At 36.3% G+C, this 21,140-nt stretch overlaps 1 long non-coding RNA gene across 7 annotated transcripts in view; it reads right to left on the reverse strand.

The window, feature by feature from the left end:
* The window catches only part of LOC146763572 (uncharacterized), a 69,006-nt gene extending 52,917 nt beyond the window's left edge, over positions 1-16,089 (reverse strand). For 2 of the 7 annotated variants that reach the window (XR_014951152.1, XR_014951148.1), the window contains exons 1-2: positions 13,562-16,043; positions 12,430-13,212 (exon numbers count right to left, since the gene is read on the reverse strand). This is a non-coding gene — a long non-coding RNA (uncharacterized LOC146763572). Of the gene's footprint in view, positions 13,213-13,561 lie in introns of all 7 variants that reach the window. The other 5 variants (XR_014951150.1, XR_014951149.1, XR_014951146.1 and 2 more) reach the window with 5 other exon arrangements.
* Positions 16,090-21,140: the final 5,051 nt, after the last annotated feature.

Below are 21,140 nucleotides of genomic sequence, written 5' to 3' on the forward strand. Positions count from 1 at the left end.
GGAAGCAGCCTTTGTTTGCACACACTGTGGCTCTTATTTATTAATATGTGAGGCCAACAATGCCTATTGTCTCCTCTCATATTAGAGTGCTGTCACATGAGCAGTTCAAGTGACACCAAGGATTGCAAGGCGAAGACAGGCAGTTCTATCCAAGTCCAACTGCAAATGTATATTTGAATACATTAATACTCAACAAATATCCTCTCAGATTGAATATCGCACAGGTTTATTTTTAAATAAAAACCACCCAAACCACTCTGCCTAACCAAAAGTTTGCCCATCTACATAACGGAAGGAAAATTCAGACACAATGCATTAAAATAAAATTAAGTGATTGATCTGAGTATCTGAAATTCAGGTTGCAGATTATTTATTATGGTTTTTTTAAAATACTCTTTGATCCTGTGACACTTGGAAATTTTAAGTACAGAATTATCATATTTAATGGAGCTTTGTTCTGCTGTTTAAAATACATATTTTTTCTCCTTCTCACTAGTATAATTTAGTTGTACAAAATTAACAGCCTATGCAATATTTAACCTTATGTTAGCCTTACTATGTATAGTTTCATCCTTTTCCCTCCTCTATCAACCTAGAACAATACATTCTTTTTTTCTTTTGCTTTACAGTTGCTGCTTTCTCCCCACATTTTATGTGAATCAGTTCTGCATAACTGCATCTACTATTGTGTTCAAGAGAAGAGATGAAGATTCTTATTAATTATATCAGGCTAATTACATCAGGCTTGAAATAAATACAGCTGAGCCTTCAGCTTCTGGCTACAGTGCAAGGAGTGACCTGGCTCCCATAGACTTAATGATGGGACAAATGAAGACTAAGAAAAAGAAGGCATTGAAATACATCTGAATTGTTTTTGATCTGGACAGTACTGAGGAGATGCCCTGCTTTGGGAAACACAGAAACAAATATGTGGAAGATATTTTCAGAAAAGCCAAAATACATTCCCATCTGCAGATATTTATCAGACTCAGACTCCAATCACTCCCCAGAGACGCGTTTTAACAGATGACATCCATAAATATTTTTTTTGTGTCTAATCCTTGAAATGCTAAACCATATTTTGTGTACTAAAAGCTTGGTTCAAAACTATATTATATTTAAAAGGATGGAATTGAATGGATTTATCTGTGTGCTACAGTTCAATACCACTGTGTTAATGGTTGGTCTCATTGACCTTAGAGGTGTTTCCAGCCTTAACAATTCTATGATTCAAGGAGACAGGACAGAGGATACAGAAAGTGTCTCTTTCAATTGATATTCCTTTTGTACAAATCAGAGCAAATTCAGTTAGGTGCTGAAATGTAGCCCAGCAATAAAAAAAAAACAACAAACCCTTGGTCTATAAGAATAATACTTTGCTTTCTATAAACAGTTATGCTTCAGTGGGTTAAGATATACACTTTTAGGGGTTGAGGGCTTTTATCAGCATTTCCCAAAGATGAATTTAAGTAAACTTCCACTCAGTTTATTGGTTTTCCTGAATACCATTCTACAGAGAAGACTCCTTCCTGTTTGTCATGGATATTTATGTATTTAGCTTGTGATGGGTAATTCCTTTAAACACAGGAGCCTCCAGTACGGAACCCACCAATGCCCAGGAAGCTCTGGATGTATCTACCTCCCACTGACCTTCAAGCATTTAAAATTCCTGCTGTTTGATTATGAAACATATAAAAATCTTTACAAGCCTAGCCTGACATTCCTTAGTTACTTAAGATCCTTCTGAGCATTGTCTTTCTAGCTTTGTTGTGCCATTTGATAATATTGGATTCAGAAAAGATCTCTCAAATGCCAAAGGCATTTAGCATTAACCTGACTTGAAAAGCTTGGGCAGTGCTCTCCCTTTCTCTTCATAACTTGGGGCTCTATAGAGACAGAAAGAGAAGGCACAGAGCCAGGAAATAGCTTATCTGAGTACTCTGAGTCTTTCATAAATCAACAGTATTACCATTGGAGAGTGAAGCCAAGAGAAGAATAATGCCAGCATCCTTAAAGTGCAGCCACAGTGAGTCCTCCTTGAGCGGGGGTGTTAGCGGTACTGCAGAGCAAATTATGTGGCTTAGAAGAGATGGAAAACAGGATTGCAGCTCCTCATGGGTGCTCTGAAGTGAGCACCTCTCTGGATGTGCAGAACTGGATGTCTGAAGAGTGGGGCCTGCCCATGATTCTGCTGAAGGGAGCAGGAGAGATTTATCCCTGCCTTCTCATTAATTCAGGAGCAGCTTACTAACTCATCTCCTGCAAGCTGCTGCTGTCAAAAAACCATGCACAACAGTGGAATAAAACTCCAGAGAGGTTTTGTTACACAAACAGCTGCCATATTTTATAATCCTTGTGCAACAGGCACATTTCTGTTGGAGGGCCTAGTTCTTTTAGATTCTCATCACGTCCTGCTAAGTCTTTGTGGGCATTATCACTGTCTGAATGGGCTCTGGATCATGGCCTTCACTGCTAAAATCATTCTGCAGTGATAGATAAGACAGGCTAGAAGGAAGAACAGTGGCACCCAGTGGTGATTTGCTCTTCCTTTGCAAAGTAAGTTCTCCTGAAAGACCTTTTCCTTAACTTTCTGAGTGGATGACCTTATATAATATGCAATATAACTTACATAAAGGATATACAGACATACATCTATTATAAAATAGTCTGTATACACCCACACACTGTAATTCATAAAGTAAAATTTGGCCTTTATAATTACAGTCTAATTATAATGTTGATTTAAAAGGAAATAGAAAAGAAAATTAATTTTACTTTATAAAAAACAAATCACTTCATGTAAAGTGCTTTAAGTAACTCTGCTTGATTAATGGTTATGCCATTTCTGCAGCAGTTAAAGGAACTGTGTCCTAATGAATTGTTAAAAATTATTGTAAGAGGAATGTTAAGTGCACATAGAGATTTTTATCTTTTACTTTATTGCAATAAATAAATGGTGAAAATACTCTCATTTATTCTAGCAGAATGGCAGCTTCCACTTCTGCTTTTCATTTCTACCTCAAACTTTTCAATCTTGTAAAGAGCTGCTTAAAAAAAAGGGTGCAGCTTCTTGTAACAGCATGATTCTTGTTTCATAAAAACCCTCTTTGGCACCGATTCATATTCCAGGTTATTAATTATTCAACCCAAATTATATGTATTTGCTAGTCACTTAGAAAATGCAGCAGATTGTTGTTTGGTCTCAGCTGCTGTACCCTAGCCAGGTTTCTCTTGACTGTTACCAATATTTTCTTCTTACTGTAGGAAGTACTTCTTGCCTACATGTTTGGCTTCTTGGCCATCACATTAATGCTGCATCTCTACAAGTAGCTTATATGTGGCCAGGGTTGTTATCTCATGATAAAACAAGTTGGCAAGGGAAGGTTTCTACATACTGTTCAATTCTTTAGCCTCTGAAACACAGGGACTGCAAGCAAGCCCCTCCTTTGGAATGATCCACAGCCTCTGCTAATTCCTGAATATCCAGCAGGAATCGTTACAAAGGCTTAAGTCTCTCAGGCCACAGTTACCAGAGGTAATTAAAGCAATTTATCTGGATGGGCAGTTCAAGGCTAATGCCACATCACATTGACAGACCTGGCTTTGTTTTTAACATATGGATATCCTATAAAACTTCTGTACAGGCCTCGAGATTTCTGAGACCTAAGGTGGTCCTGTCATGCTTGAATATGGTTCTCAGGGCTGCAAGATAAATATGGGCCTGAGATCTGAAGCAAATGAGAAATCCTGCAGCTAAAAGCTTCAGGCTGTGGAAATCCAGGACAAAATGTTCGGCCTTTGGTTAAGAGCTGTAACTAAAAGGATCAGAAACAAATGGAGCAAATATTTAATTTTATTTTCTGTCATGGTTGCAGACATGGGTAACAACATGTAGAAAACCATATTGTTGAAATTGTGGGTAAAGGTTTGGGCAAATTATCCATTCTATCGGGGTGGAAGTATTCCCAGTAATAATGCACACCAGTGTGGTGCAGCCTCAGGGTTTGTCCTGCAGGACTGAAACCAGGGAAGAAGAGCTGGACACATGACAGCCCATAGCACTGGGTCAGACCCATCTTCTTTGATCCTGTGCCATCCAGCAAGATAGATAATGGAGCCCTGGGATTTGATATCCATGTTTTGTAACTGGAGCCTTACTAGAAGAGGAGGAGGGGAGCAGACAGCTGCCTGAATAGCTGCACCATCAAAAATTTAGAGGGCAGACTTCCTTTAGCAAAAGGAATAGCACACTATTGCATATTTTACTTTTTTATAAAGCCAGTATTCTAAAATATCTGATTGATTATTTTTGAACAATTTAGTATTTTTGAAGCTGATAACAGAGACAGTATTTCAGTTTTGGAGAATTTGAAGAAATGGAGATTGAGCTGTTTGTTAGAAACCCTGCACTGAAATTTTTGAGGCCTTCATGACTAAATCTTCACTGAATGAGTAGACCTGTAGCAAATTAGTAGATCCAGGTTTTACCTGATTTCTTTTCCTTGGCAAGGTCACATAAACTTGATCTCATCTGTGGCGTTGGCCATTTTGATTATGTATTAATAAGTGAGGCAAATCTTTCTGAGCTGCTAAACTGTTTTAACATTTTCTGCCTAATATTCTACGTGCCATTATGTTCTGGAGAGGAGACAGATCATGCATATTATTTCAGGAAGACATTTCTTCCCTGAAAGCCTTGCTTTCTAAACAGGAAGGAAAATAGGAGATAAGGAAAATACCAATTTTTGGTAAGAAGTGCTATGTCGCTTATGTCTTTGCAATCACATCCTTTTAAATGTGTTAATGGTCTGATTTTTCACCTCTACAAAACTACAATGTGCACAGTGTCTGTTACTCCACTGCTCAGAACACCACAAGCTAGGTAATCGTGCTGGCAGCTGGTTAACAAGCAGTGCTGTTGACCCCAGCTGCTACAATCTGGTTAAGAACAAAAAAAATTTGGTTCATTCATGGTCTAAAATTCATAATCCCGTGCAAGTGTTACTTAACTAATGCAGCATTATCAGTCTAAGGCTGCTGTAAAACATTCATGTCCAACCCAGCAAATTTCTCATGGATGGAGAGATTCACATGGCCAAAAGCAGCATATCCAGAAAACCCTGCTAGTTCTCCAAATGTCATTGTCTGAAATTTCTTGCTTCAACAGGACTGAAGATTTAGATATTGGGGCTTTTTGCAAATCTTCAGAATGCCTCCTAGATATATATACTAAGAGCTCACAGCTTTTCCCCAGAAATTATTAGCATGTAACACTCATTTTTCTGAAGGAATATAAAAAATATGTGAGTTTTTGAAATAGTTACAGCATTAAATATTAGAGAATGTTCTTCTGGGAACACATAGAATAATGTTAAATCCATTGCTGCTTTACAACTAACTTCATTGTAAAAATGTTGATTTCCTTAAATCTGGATAAATGCAAGGGTTATGCTGTAAAAATAACTAAATAATATGCAGTAGGTACTTGAAATGTGAATTTTCATGAGTCACTAGGGATAGGATCACAGAATCATAAAGTTATAGAATGTGGTTTTTTAGAAGGGACATTCAGAGATCATTTGTTCCAAACCCCCATCCCTTCCTGCTTTTGTCTCTAGGTCAGATCACTCAAAGCCTCATCCAACCTGACCTTGAACATTTTCCAGATCATCCACAACTTCTCTGGAAAACCTGTTTCAATGTTTCATAATGAAAAATATCTTCCTTATGTCTGATCTAAATGTAGCCTCTTTCAATTTTAATCCACTACCCCTTGTCCTGTCACCTCAGATCGTGGTAAAAAGTCTCTTCTTCTTTAGTCCTCTTTATACATAAAAAAGCCCCAATTAGGTCTCTCCAGAGCCTTCTCTTTTTCAGGTTGAATTAGTGCAATTTTCTCATCCTTTTTTTCACAGGAGAGATGTTCAATAGGAGTAAGTGGTATGCATTGACTTTATTTTTCTTTGCAAGTAAGAAAAAATTGAAAGACTGATTTTTTTTTTTACATCTAAGTTTTTGAGTTTAAATGAATAAATTGCCTCAGTTTTGAAGCATCTGTATTGATAAAATAAATGAGAATAAACATTTCAAACTTTAATTCACCACCTAGAAATATATGCACACTGACTCTCAGTTAGAAACATCCAGTGTTTGAGATGTTCAGGTCAGCCCCTGGCTTGTTCAGATCTCTCATTCTTAAGGTAGATTCAGCAAATGTAGGAAATACTTCTCCATCTGTATTGGGTAGAATAAATACACCAGAGCTAGCAAATCTGTATTTGAAACAACAAATCTGTGTTTGAAAGTATGTTAATTAACCAAACCAACTGCTATCTGAACTAGAAAACCTTACATCTCTAAGTTCAGTGTTGAGCTGAGTGGCCAGCTGAAAATTTATAACAGTGGAATGGTCTTTTTAATAATTTTAATTTAGCATTTATCCCAAAAAGAGAGAGCATCTGTGATTCTGAAGGTCAATCAGACTAGACTTGGTTTGGTAATATAGTACTTACAATTTAGTGGCTATGATTCATACTGTTGTAACAAAGATTAAATTAAATTAAATATGGAGGTGTCCTGAATATATGAATCCGGAGCAAATTCACATTCAGCAATGTTTTAATCTATAGTGGCTTGGTGCTGATGAAAATGCTTGAAAGAGCTTAAAAAGGACTAATCAGCACTAGCAGAGAGATAAAACAAACCTTTCACCGGCTGTAGATCTGTCAGCAATGGGTGATTACTAGGAGAGTTTGATTAAATTTTAAATCCATCCTTATTTAAGATTTTTCCAAGTTCTGCTTTATGCAGTTCATGTTCTTTGACGCTGTTTCTTAGAGAAGTGAGTGGAGCAGAGCCTGGAATACAGGCAAGGAAATGCAGCCTGTGAACAACATGCCACCTTTGTTTTAGGAATTGCCAAGTAACGCTTAATCACCAGAACTTAATTTTCAGTTTCTGCTTTGAAAACCTGTCTGACAAAAAAAAAAAGGCAAAACAAAACAAATAAAAACAAATCAAATCAAATCAAAACAAAACAAAAACAAAATAAAAACAAAACAAAACCAAAACAAAAAAAAAAAAAAAAAAAAAACCAAAAACAAAAACCAAAAATTATCAACAGCTTGTCACCAAACTCCCAATTTTTGAAGGGACTGCTTTCGGTGGAAAACTCCAGACCAGGAAACCAAATTGTAGTTTAAGAAATTAGTCCATTTCAGTTTTTTATTTGTGTGCATATTCTGCTTGTAGTCTCTTTTAAAGGAAAATTTCAGATTTTCATCTTCAAAGCTACTATGTCCAGTAGAAATGGGAATGCTACTGGCATCAGCCATTTGGGCAAAGGAGGCAAGAAGTGATACTTTCACTAAAAATAAATTCTGGTGATCTGGAAGTCGGCTAAGGTGGAAGAATTTGGTTGCATTTGAAGGACACACTGGGTAACTCTTTTTCTGTAAAGAAATCATATTCAGAAGGATTTAAATTTAGTGCCTTTGCAGCTTATGCACAAAATCAAAGGATCTAAGTGATTAAAATTGGGTTGTTGCAAATAGTATTGTCCCAATGTTGTTGTCCTGTCAGTCATGTTTTACACGGAGCTGGGATAACTCAGTACAAAGAAATATACACCAATGTTGACAAAGACTAAATAGTCATCTTCATGTGTGCCTAAAATTGTAAAGCCTGAGATTTCTTGTGCTTGGTAGGGCATGGTGAAGGAGATTTGGATTAGAGAAAATGAAGAAAATAAAAAAAGAGAAAATAATTAGAAGGCATGCATTTGTAAAGCACAACATATGTGGAAAAATGATGACCTGGGAAGAGAAGAAAGATCCAAAAATGAAATAGAAATGAAGAAGCAGAACTGTTGTGTGTGTACTGTGACTAAGAATGGTTCCCCTGGGAGTGGGAAGCCCCATTTCAATCAAAAGTGGGGATACTCAAATGTCCTTCATTAACCTCTCTAATTCCTTTCAATAAATATGCTGGAAGTCTTTTGTATCATTCCTCATTCATCTTCTTCTCTGGAGTTCTCAATTTTTGTCCTTCTCACTCTTTCCCTACCTAGTTCCTCCCCTCCAAAATAACTTCCACACACTGGTATATTGTCTATCTTACTAGATAATATCAACAGTGCAGTCATAGGCTGTTTTCCCTGCCACAAGAAGAGAAAAAGGAGGAAAAAATTTCCAAGTTTGTTTGATAAATTGACTGTTTGATAAAATGCTGACAGCAGATGTTCCAACCTCCTGGTGATGATACTTTAAATTTGAGAAGACATTCAACTTAATATTACAAAGCAGTCTAATAACATAATGTGTCCTGTATAATATGGAGATGGAACATACCACATTTATATAACTTCATTGTTAATGAACAATTTACTATTGAGAATGTTTCTGTTAGGATTTAGACATAAATTGTCTTGGGACTGCTGCTAAATTTCTTACCAATTAACTAGATTTTGTTGTTGTTGTTGATAGACTCTGTCATTTAGCTGTTTCTATATTTGGAGACTAGGGACATAAACTGCTTTATATCATGCTGAATCCATTATGCCCTCAGCAGAAGAGCAGTGTGGTACAAACATGCTTATATGAGTACTGCTTATTTTTAAGAAAGGTCCTCTGATAATAAGAAATTCAGACAAATAACTTCTCCCATCATGCTAATTACAATTATTGCAATACTAATTAATTAATAAACACCCAAGCCAGAAGCCTGGAAAATTGGAGAATCTCTCCTCTGTGCCTCCCACTGCTCTAATTTGCAAGTCTGGTAAAATAAGGTCTGGGAAGCATTGAAGTGCCAAAGCAGGGCTTGCACAATCAAGTGTGGGTGTTCTGTGCCTATAATGTAATTATCCATATCCTTCTGCTCTGCCAGTTCCTTGTGTCCCTACCTGTCCTGGATAATGGAGAACTAATTATTGTCTCTGCAGTAAACTTCTCAGTTCCCTAGTCATCAGAGCCACAGAGAAACTTATTCCTTTAATCTGCTTTCTCTTGCCTGGGCAAGGAAAACCCAATGCTTTCAGAAATGCATGTACCAAATCACTTCTAACACAACCATCCCCAAATCTCCTCCTCCATGTCATGCCCTTTATTTAATGTTTTAAGCTCGACACTGCACCTACACAAGGCATTGCCAGAACAAAGTGTTGTAACCCTTCATGACTTCCATGTAGCAACACACTTAATACATGAGGAAGGTTTTCTGCCTTTACCCAACACTTTTGACACTTTTAATCCTTTTTTTTTTATATTTACTACTGCCTGCAAAATTCCCAGGCAGTTATTTAAATTTTCCTTCCTTATTATAATTTTATTATGTATATGCACACAACTTATAGGGGTTTCATCTGCCTGATTTTACAGCAATTTGCTTTTGATTTCTGACTTTCCATATAACTGATCATGCATCAGAAAAGCATTCCTTTGTCATGACAGTATTTAGCAACAATCCAACTGATCTGACTGTTCCCAAATCTTCCATATATCTCCATAAACCTGAGATGTACCCTAATCTGACATAAAATGATTTAAAATTTACTTAAATGTGCTTCACAATAAAATGTAATTCTGCCTTGTTGTATTGTAATTCAAGAAGAATTATCTCCCTAGTTTATCAGGAAAATTTCACAGAGAACTGTTAAAATTCTTGCTGAAATCCAGGCAATTTTTCTCCTGTCTTCTTTACCAGGTATGCTGCCTAAGAAAAGCACTAGGTATGATTTTTTACTTTGATGTAAGTATGTTGGCCATTTTAAATGTTTTTATTATTCCCTAGACCTTTATACACTGATTCATATCTTCTCAGTGTATTTCTGGATAAGTAAGCTCATTGGCTTGTAATTCCCAAGATGATTCCTGTCTTCACACAATGTACTTCTTCAGTTTACTGTGCTCTCTCTCTGACTTTCCCAACTTCTCTGCAACAGTCTGGAGTGTCTCATCCAGCTATTTACATTTCCTGACATGTATTTTATGTAATGTTTTCCTTTTGCTCTTACCTCAACTTGCCTATTTTTACTCTATCTCCATTCAAAATCACACAAACATCCAGCTTTTTTTTTTGTAATCAACACTTTTAAAGACACACCATAATTTTTTATGTTTTTATCAGATAAATTTGATTTAGACAAACACCAATGATATATTAAATTGCATGAAATAGTAGGCCAGATACATTATCCTAAATATTATGGTACTGAAAAATGTTTAAAAGCAGAATGTAAAAAAAAAAAAGTAAAAAAAGTTACAGATGGATAGAGGCCAACTACTGTCCTACCTCCAGACAGGCAGAACCTGTTCCCTGTCTTCTTATTCACCCTTTTTCTTTTCTAAAGGTCACTCAGATGCTCACAGCCAGCCAGAATCAGGACACAGAAGCATTTCTGACATACTAATCCCTGCTGCTCTCTTTCTCTGCCCTGTTGTTCTTGCATTCATCTCATATAACCAAAATGCAGACAACTGCTGACACAGTCAACACACACAAAAGCGCACCTGGAATCTTTTCCAAGAGCACAGGACAAGGACATGTCTTGTCATGTGTTTGCCTTTTGGTCTAGCAAAGGGCACAGGGATCTAATTTCTGGAGCAGATCCCCTTCTTTTAAGTGTCTAAGGGAAAAGCACCCAAGGCAGGAGGAAAGTAAAAGTTCTGTATGCTTAGCTGATGCAAATATTGTTAAATCCTTATTCCCCCCCAGCTATTATATACAGAAATGATTAAGGGTTTGGCTGAAACTGAAAAATTGAGCCTTTACTTTCTGAGAAAATGTTCCTGGCAAATCCAAGTGCAAATGAACAGCCAATGTAATGTGAGCTATTGAAGGTCTATACTTACTTATTGTTCCACTTGCACATTTTTTCCATAGCTGTGTGTCAGTTACGTATGACACACATCACAGAACCCAGTAAGCTGAAAAGTTAGCACTGCTTTGTGGAAACTAATGACTCTTTGTAACTTTTGGAAAGCACATCACAGGATTATTTTTTGATAAGTAGTATGATCTGTGAAGGAGGAATTTTGACCTGATCTGGAAGCACTGGAAGAACATATCAAACTTTACCTGTAATACTTGGCTGCATCATCTACAAAGAGACACAACTGATACTCCTTTAAAATACATTTTTCTGCATATGCCAACAAAGGAAATGTCTTTTAAATGTCAAAAATCTGTCTGCACACTCTTGTATACAGAGCAAATGCAGCAGCTGAAAGCCATTGATTTCAGGATGGAATAATTTCCCATTTTGCCTGGTTTGGCATTCTCCTACTGTAACCAAAATTCAAGCTGAGCCAATGACTAGGAACAAGCTGCTCTCTGGCAAATCTAGACATGAAATTACTTTATTACCACCTAGAACAATCAGGAGGACGTACCCCATAGTGACTCTGCAGCCTCACAGTTCTGCCACCATGCGTTGCATTTGAGCATGACGGAACAATAATTTCGTTCTGGAAATCTGTGTGTTTTAAACACATTGCCTTGAAGAATATTAAGCACAAACCCATTCATTTTACAGCATCCATCACACTGCCAATGACTTTCTCAGTAATTTGTTTTTCAGAGAATTTAGAACAACCACAAAATTTTTTTGCTCTCAAGTACTATATAGAAAAAAAGTCAGTATTGAGATTGAGTGACAGAGATTAATTTCCAACTGCCATTGCCCAAAGCCAATACATTTCAGTGAAATAGTTTACTTATCTTCCGCAGGTTTTGAATGAAATCTGTTGGTCCTCTAGATATATGATTTTTTTTTTCTCTATTGCCTTGTAGTTAGCATCTGAAACTAAGGAGGAAATTTAAGCATCTGAAACTAATTTAAGAAACCAAATTTCTAGTGGTGCCATAATTCTTTTTTAAGATAGGAATCAATCTATTTCACTTAGATATCCTAGATTTAGTTAGATTTCATGTGACTACTATTAGACTTTCATTCCTAAAGCACACTTACCATTGTTTCCTGAAAGAATACAGTTAATGACATTTTATAATTAGTAATAGCAAAGCTTCATAATTCATTTTAGCAAAGATCAGATCATCTCTAAGATATTATTTTGATGGTGGAAAGAGTATTTAGGTTATTCATTCTATGACTGTAATGTCATTTATGGAGCAAGTGTTTATATTATATTGATATACCCAGGGTTGCAATATAAAAGCCTGACTTGCAGTGTTAATTTGTTGGCATCTTCTTTTTGTAGGTTAGATTCTCCTACATTTGAACTTCATATCTATAAAAATGTTCCTTGGGTAAGTGAATAGTGTGAAATAAGAGATAATTTAAAACCTATATTTAAAAAAAATCTTTAAGAGATCAGCAAAGTGAATACACAATTTCCAGAGAAGTATATATAAGAGAAAAAAGAATAATAAATGGAAATGTGGGGATAAATCAAAGCAATTGGCACTTACAATCAGAAACTCTATTTTTTTTTTCCAAGTTTCTGCCCTTCTTGCTTTCCTGGTGAGAGACAGTTGGCCTGAGAGAAAAGCGCAGCCTGCTTTAATCCTGGTAGTGACTTGTATCTTCAGGTTCCAGAAAAGAAGGGTAATGAATTGGCACTCTGTTGTATTTCTGCTACCACTTTTGAACAAGTAACTCTCCCTGCCAAAGGATCTAGATTACTCTCCATTCTTTTTCATATGTGTTCACTTTTTGCTCACCTTTGAACTGCCACCTGAAGTACGTGAATAGAACATCACTGTGCATTCACTGATCTCTGAACTTTCTGGAGTATTTCTCTGATGGTTATTTTTCCCCAGAAGTTCAATCTTTCTGAATTTTCTTGTTTTATAGGCTTCAAAGTATATTTTATGGTCCTAACAGCAAACCCAAGTGTTACAATGAAAACAGTGAGTGAAGAGGAATTTAAAATTCAACAGAATAAAGCCTAGAAAAGCTGTACAAGTGGTGTTGAACAATTGATTAGTAGAATATCTACTGCTAAAACAAACAAAGCCCTTGAAAACCAGCCACTTCACAAGACAATAAAATGCAATCAAATTTCTACCACAACACAGTCTATGTTACATAATGCACCCAGAGAAGGCAAGCTGAGCTTGATACTTGGATATATTTATTGTTTAGATGCAGGAGGCAAAGAGCTGCCTTGATGAAAGTCAGGTTATTTTATGCTCCCACATTTCTTTCCTCCTCCTGTAAGGAGCAAATTTCACTCAAGAAGCAACAGAGGTCTAAAAGAAGAAACAGAAAATTCTGTTTAAAACATACAGATTCTGTTCATTGCAAACAGCAAAACAGAAGTTCTTACATTGGTTTAAAAACCACAGGACAGGTTTAAAGCTCATTAAAGCAGGGGATTACAGTGTAAGGAAAATTAAAGGTAGGAATTTCAGCTATGTCAATCAGTTCTGTTCTCCAGGAGTCAATAGAACTATGTCAGCTCTGCAGCAGCAAAGGGACAAGCTGAAAATTTAGTAACATATTAAAACCTAGATTTCCCATAACCTCCAGAAGTCTGTCACAGAGCTGTCCAGCTTGACTTTTTCCCATGAGAACAATTCAATTTTGTAGATTGTTTACCAGGCAGGACAGAATTTCAGCCAGGCGCACAGAGGATGTGAGCAGTGCCTGCCCTCAGAAGGGAGTGTTCCTTTTCAAAGCAGAGAAGAGGTGCCAGAAGGCAGTTCTTAAATAAGTTACAGGCTGTGAAGTGTGAAGTAAGACAAGTGACTTTTCAAAGTCTCAAATGTCATACACTGAACATATGTCCTGCTATTTTTGTCTCCCTCAACTGATTGCTGAAGCAGGATCACTGTCCTGGACTTCTTATCCATGTTGGAGAAGGGCAGGATCACTCTTCAGGACAAAGATGTCCTGCCAGTACCACATGGTGTGAGGGGACTTTCCTTTAGCAGCTGAATCCCATTTCCATTCTTAACTAAGTGAATAGAGCAGAAGACTCCAAAATGCAGCAAATCTCCATCCCATGAGCTCCCTGCTTTCAAAGCTAAGTCAGCTCCATATGTCAGTCCAATTAGCTGTTTTTAAATAAGTTTTGCCTGAAAATTTGTAGTGACCATCAGAATTTATCCACATTGTTTTCTGGAATTTCAGTGACTTTATAAAATTTAAAATATTTCCCTCTGCCAATGTAAAGTAACTGCCAGCCTTGATTTAGCAAATGAGTTTCCAGCATAAAAATGTAAGGCTACCCCTCATACCTACATGCAATATCCCATTGACTCTTCAAGAGGAAAATTCAGGTTTGACACTTTTGAAATGGATGAAAATATTTCACTTCATGTAATATGCACTTTCTAAATCTGAAGCAATCCTACCAGCCTCTGTTCAGCCCTGAAAAACCCAATTGTTACGAGCAGTGGATTAGGATGAATCTTTTCACAGCATAACTCCATCACTTCTCCAAAATTATTTTCCAAGTTAGTATCAAACCTGACTCAATTTAGATCAAATGAGAGGTATAGACACTCGTTGCCATGTGATCAGCAGCATTTGTAGTCCAAAGAAAGAGTCTCAAGCAAATTCTTTTCCATTGTTGAGCAGCCTGATCGCTTCAGGTATCTAGGATACTATTTCCTAATTATAAATTATTAGAAAGGTCATATGCCAAATTAAAAGGTGGTGAGTGAAGGCACGATGAGGTGATATTTCATATTCATGAACATGAGCTAAGCTTGTCTTGCCTATGCTTAAAGCAGTAACCACTCTGAAAGGACTAAGTAAATGAAACACTCAGATCTAAAATTTCAGGCTCAGATAAAGACTTGAGATGTCCCAAATTAATCAAAGGGTCAGAGAATGCAGAGGCCTCCACAATTTATTTCCATGGCCTAATTATCCCTCAGAGTACAGCTGTTCAGCTTCCAGTGAGCCAGAAAAGCAGAAGCTTTCAGAGTGGCAGTGCATTTGAGGAGTTCAGAATTATTCCCAAGATTTCTCCTCCCTTAGGTTTAAAGGCCTTCCTTGGACATTTTTATACTGTTCTAGTAGGCTAGTGGGGAAAAGAAAAAGAGAAAAACCTTGAAACTTTTAAGGGTTTTTGCTCTGTTGATGGTCTGTGGGAAAATCTGAAGACAATAGGATGGCACAGGCATGAATGCCAGTGAAATATTGTTTCCCATTGTCTTCTGGGGGTTCAAGAACCATAAGGCTTTAGCAGAATATTGCTGCATATCATGGCTGTTTGCTGAAAATTTACTGCTCCAGCAGCCACTTGCATGCTCTGACTTGCTTCCTCTTTCAAGCACAAATCTTATCAATCTATAATCTAATAATTACATAAATACTGGCTGTGTTAATTTATTCTAACCTTATGAAGCACTCTCTGACTGAGAGTTTTTGAAGATTGTAATCTTGCAAAAGCAGATTGACTGTGACTTACTTAACTTGGGGAGGTTTTTTTTTGTTTGTTTGTTTGGTTTGTTTTATTTGGTGGCAGAAAATTAAATGCTGCATCAGTTCAGAGCAGAACAAAAACACAACACTGCTCTCAGAAAGTCAGCAGGGTCCCGGGATGCAGCTTTTTGGTTCTTTTTGTGTTATTTTAGTAGTGACTCTACAGTCTTGCTAATTTAAACAAGACACTAACAAATTTGTTGAACACTTCACAACACTTCTCAGAATTTTTTCCTCTGATATATTACCCCTTGCATTTATTTCCCCCAACAGAATTACTGGAAGAAGGATGCCTTAGCTGGAAAAAAATCTTGAACTTTTCTTATGGTGTCATAGGAAAGCCTAACCATATTTTTCTTTCATTTTTTCTTAAAATAAATCAGTGTAGTTCTCTATTAACCCTGAATCTGCACAACGTGTACTTGAACTGCTTTAGTACATTATGCCATTTTCCTCTGAGACCTCAGTGAACAACACCTCAAAGTCTGAGCTGCTGTAAAATGAGCATTTAGGCTTCAGGTTTTTTGCATCTTAATATGCATATTGAATTCCAGGAAAACCTGGACATTTTAATAATAGAGTCATAGGTAAAAATAGGGCCTTGGGAGATGTTTTTTCCTTCATCCCTGTCCCTAGACAGGATTATACCTAAACTATTCTTAGCTTCAATAAAAAATTAAATTAGTGGGACATTTTTGCTGGAGACACACTTTGTAAAGAGTACCTTTCAAGCCACTACACCTCTCTGAGCCTTCTGAATAAGTCCCTAGCAGTTTAGGAATATTTGTGCTGGTGTGAGTCAAGGGAACTGGATATGACATGGGAACTTACTTGATTTAAGGTCATTGTCTAAATTTATAAACTGATAAAAGTAATGCTAAAAGGAGACAAGCTCTTTCTTTGGTATAACTGGTGCAGCTAATGGGTGATCAGGTGGTTTGTAAATATTCCACACTAGAAACTAATTTTCCCTTGTGTTCCACTTCCACATTAAGGCACGAGTCACAGTTTCTTTTCAGGCTCTCTAAATTAGTTTATAATTTTAAGCTAAATATTTAACTTTTTGCATGTGATCAATGCATAACACACCTCCCTCCTTCCTAAATTTGCATTTGTTTAGTTTCAGTTTTCTTTCCTAAAACCCACATCCTTATGATAATTTGCACAGTTGGCTGGTGTGGACTATTTCAAAGTTACTAATCCATTTTCTTTATTCATGGAGAATCTACAAAAGTTGAAATGAAATAATGTTTTCAGAAAAATAATGGAAGACAATACTAAGCAAAGAAGAATTTAAATGTGTCCAATTAAAACCATACTCCTCAAAATCTCTTCTGCAATAACCAAAATGCCCTTAATGCTAATCAAAACACAAATTCCCAGTACTGGATTGATCCATATCTTGCAGGAAGACAGAAAATCATATTTAGCCCCAGCTTTCCCTTTCAAAAACAATAGCAGTGGCATCTTGGCAACACCTTGCAGACATTTAATTCCTGTTTAATTTAATTACCAGGGCATGGTAAGTATTTTCCTCTCTCACAAATATGTTCCATGTACTGTGGCAAACCTCCTATAAAAGAAGGTACGAAGGAAATTACTTGTAAGCTACTTTAAATACTGCAGAAATGGTATGGAGCTAGAAGGTGTGTTGAGAGCCTTTAGCTGGGTTTCTCTCCACACAGAGGTGGTGGACAGACAGGAGGAGGATTCTCTTGGCTTGTAAATACCAAGGTCTATTTAGAGCCACCACACAGATCTCTGTTCTTTTCCCCAAATAGACTTGGCAGATGTTGCAGTGAAAGTAATTCTCTTTCCTTCAAGCAGCCCTCGGGTTAAAGAGGTGAAATTATACAGTGTTCCATTATGGTAAATACAATGCATTAAAAAGCTGCAAGAATCTACAAAGATGCACTTTAATTGTGCTTAATTGGACTGCCTCAATTGCACTTAAGGTAAACCTGGGGCTGAGCTACGGAACATTAGAGAATCCTTCTCCACAGCTCAGACCTGGCTTAAAGAAAATCACCTGGCACTTTCCCTGAAATATAGGTATCTATAAAAACCCACCAACCAAAGATCCTAAAAGGCCCAGTCACAAATGTGGAACTGAATTTCTGCACAGATTTACCCTGCTGTTTACACTCTAAATTAAGAGATATTTCGAGACAGGTATCTGGGATTTGGTCACCACATTAGGGTGTATAAGGAAATTGGGTAAAACCTGGACCTTACTGGGAGTCTCAGATAAAGGTTTTAATTGCAATAAACAATTACACAGCTTTGGGGGTGTAGAATTGCCTGGGAGAGGGGGAGGTTTTGTCTTTGCAGCTGCCAATGACAGCACAGCACTAAGTGTGCAATTGAGCTGCCAGAGCAAGTGGAAGGCACATGGGATGATGATTGGTCATTATGCTTTCCACCTCCAGGCAGACCCTGAAATTCCTATTTAACTGACCTGGCATGCCACAGCTAGGACGAAAATATGCTTACACAGAGTGTAAATAAGCACAGAAATAGTGAAATACAGCGTTCCTTTTGTCAGCAACTGCATCACGAATATACTTAAACAATAGCCCCTTTGAAATGTGGCTAATGCCTGAAGAGAAAAGGAGGAATGCAAGACCAAAATATCCACCCACAACCTCAACAAACAGAAAATTAAAATCATACTTGTTTACCATTACAAATTGGTTAACCTTTTTGTCTTGCTAAACCCATACAGACTCCCACATATTCTATTGTAAAGAGATATATTAGTTTAGATGGACTCAGTTCTCCTTCTCTTGAAATCAACACAAAAAAGCTCCTTTGCAGAGAGGGCAAGATTTATGCCTAAATCTGAGCTACATATTTCAAAGTGTAATTTATGTGTGTGAATACATATATTTTCATGCACAAACACACAGCCACATTCTACTGGTTTTGTATCCAAACACTTTTTATTAATCCAAAATCACACTGTTGCTTAAGATAATACTACAGGAACTCAGGTATATATTCCACTTGGTGGTGCCCAGTGTAAGCATGAATGAGGTAGCTGAGAAAACTTAATTTAAATTTATTTATTTGATTTTTCTCCACAAATTGAAATCCATAAAGACATCCTGAACTTCCTCAACATGTTATTTTCTTATCTCTGAATGAACAAGTTCATGTGAACTGCAGTTATACCTTAAAGATATCAAGAATTTACCTCTTCAAATATATTTTTAAACAAAACATGCCATGTAATTAATGTACAATTAATTTATAAATAATCCTCCCCTCTCAAAAAAATTCTTCTGAATGCCAGTTTTGGGGGCATTAGTAGCAAAAAAAAAAAAAGGGAGAAGTAATAGAAATAAAATTATGCATGAAATGTTTACACTCCCATTTTTTGGATCAAGTAGTCTTGATCCAAAAGTTATTTTCCTACTGAATTCTCATTTCTTTACTTTACTGTGGTACAAACAGCTCAAGAAAATAATTAAAATAAAATGCCCTCATCTACTAAATCAAGGATTGTGAGGTTTGTATATTTCTGCTTATGCTAACACAAATTTCAGGAACTTTAATTTTTCTGTTTCTTTTTCTACAGTTTGCTATCACCACAAAAGTAATTTCCTTTCTCACCTGAAATTCAGTTACTATATCCAGGAATTGTAATCTTCTCATGGAAATTGTTTTAATGATTGTTTTTGTGTCTTCTGTAAAAGAAAAGTGAAAGCTGACAAAGATGTAATTTCAGGTTTTGAAGGGATAATTATAAAGAGTGCTCTACCTTTGTTCATATGCATTTAAAAATAAAACTTTTGTGTCCCAGAATAGTACAGTTATAGTCAGAGAAGCCTTCTGCCACTGAGATAAATGAGAAATATTACACCCAGTGGGATAGGTTTGGTAAAGCACATAGTTAGCTGGACAATCTCATAGCCTGTTTCAAAAAACCCAAGATATCTCATAAAACCAATGGTCTTTTGCATTGTCACAGTCACAACTGAAAAAAAAAATCATAAATACCTATTTTACTAGCAAGATATTTTAGATTATATGAAACACTTGGATGCTACGAAAAATCATTTTATGAGTGCTCAGATCCTCATGGCATGGCAATACCCAATGGAATTAAAACCCAACTACACAGCACATTATGTGCACATCAGAGGTGTCTAGGATAATCCTTTCTCTCTTGGGTCATCTGCAGCACATTAAAATTATGGTATTCTATATTATAAATATATATATATATATAGTTATATAAAAAATTGTTTTAATATATAATTATACACAACTATAACTATAACAACTATAACTATAACAACTATAACTATAACTATAACTATAACTATAACTATAACTATAACTATAACTATAACTATAACTATAACTATAAATATAAATATAAATATAAATATAAATATAAATATAAATATAAATATAAATATAAATATAAATATAAATATAAATATAAATAAATATATATAAATGTGAATGTGAATGTGAATGTGAATGTAATTTTTTTTATTTATATAAAATAACCATCTCTAACAATAAGGTCAGCACCATCTTTCATGCACAATAAACTCCTAGTACTGCACCTTTTAACCATTTTTATAATCCTTTTTTATAACCCTTTTATAATTTCTTTCCTTTTGATGTGAGTGCCACAGTGACCTAGAGCCTGTCCACACTGGAACTGCAGCTCCCATGGCTGTCACATGCAGCTTTTGTACTCTTAGGATCAAGACTACTCTGCTGCCAGACCTGTCTGGTTAACAAACCTTTTCTTCCAACATAATTTTAGAGCCTTGTGGCAGTTTCTTATCTCTTGACAAGCCCTAAGAAGAGACAGCAACTGTTATGCAGCCAAAACAAGGTTCTGCTTCTTAGCAGAATTTTCTTACATTTAGCAAGAAAATTGTATTTCACTGTTCTGGTAGCCTCAATATTTCCTACACAAAAAAAATTTAAAATATTATTTCCATGTCCAGTGTTTGTTCTCCTATTCAAAGGGGGTCCTGAAGGTGAGCAGTCTACTTTATTTCTCTCAAAATACTGTAATTTTTTGCACTCACTGCAAATTTTCTACAATGGGATTGTGGACAATTATATTGTCATTGAGATTTTAAAAGAAGATTTTGAAAGAGTAATGATTTTATGAGGATTACCATTTGCAAAGAATTATGATTTTTTTTTTTAAAGGTCTCTAACATCAGGCAACTTGTGAGAATCTTTGCTCAGTGAGCCTGCACAGAAACCACCTCCCATCTGCTCACAAGCAGGAAGGAATCAGTTCAGGCTGTGGCTTTCAACCTCACAGATGTCTCAGCTCCTCTCCATCTCCCATGCATTGTAAGAACATGATCACAATAGCTAGGCCAGTTGAAAAGATTTTTTTTTTTGTTTTTGCCAGGTAATAAAACCCAAGTTCTGTTCCATGTGGTGGAAATGAATCAGAAAGATGAGCAGAAACAGGAGTACTCCTTGTGGAGTACATCCTGCAGGTAAAAAACATGGGAGAAAAGGTATGAAGAATGAGAAATGCAGCTCCAAACAGGCACCATCAAAGCCAACTGACAAAATGTCATGATTTATTTAAAATTTAACCCCTAGGAAGAATATGCCAGAAGTGATGGTTTGCCAACAGAAGACACTGAGGGAACATCAATTTTCATGACAGAAAACAGTTCTTTAGAAATGTTTTGAGCTTCCATAACAATGAGGAAAACTGTCATGATTCAGCCCACACTCACTCATAGCT

This window comes from Lonchura striata, chromosome Z (genome assembly GCF_050655825.1).
Source record: "Lonchura striata isolate lonStrDom1 chromosome Z, ASM5065582v1, whole genome shotgun sequence".
NCBI lineage: Eukaryota > Metazoa > Chordata > Aves > Passeriformes > Estrildidae > Lonchura > Lonchura striata.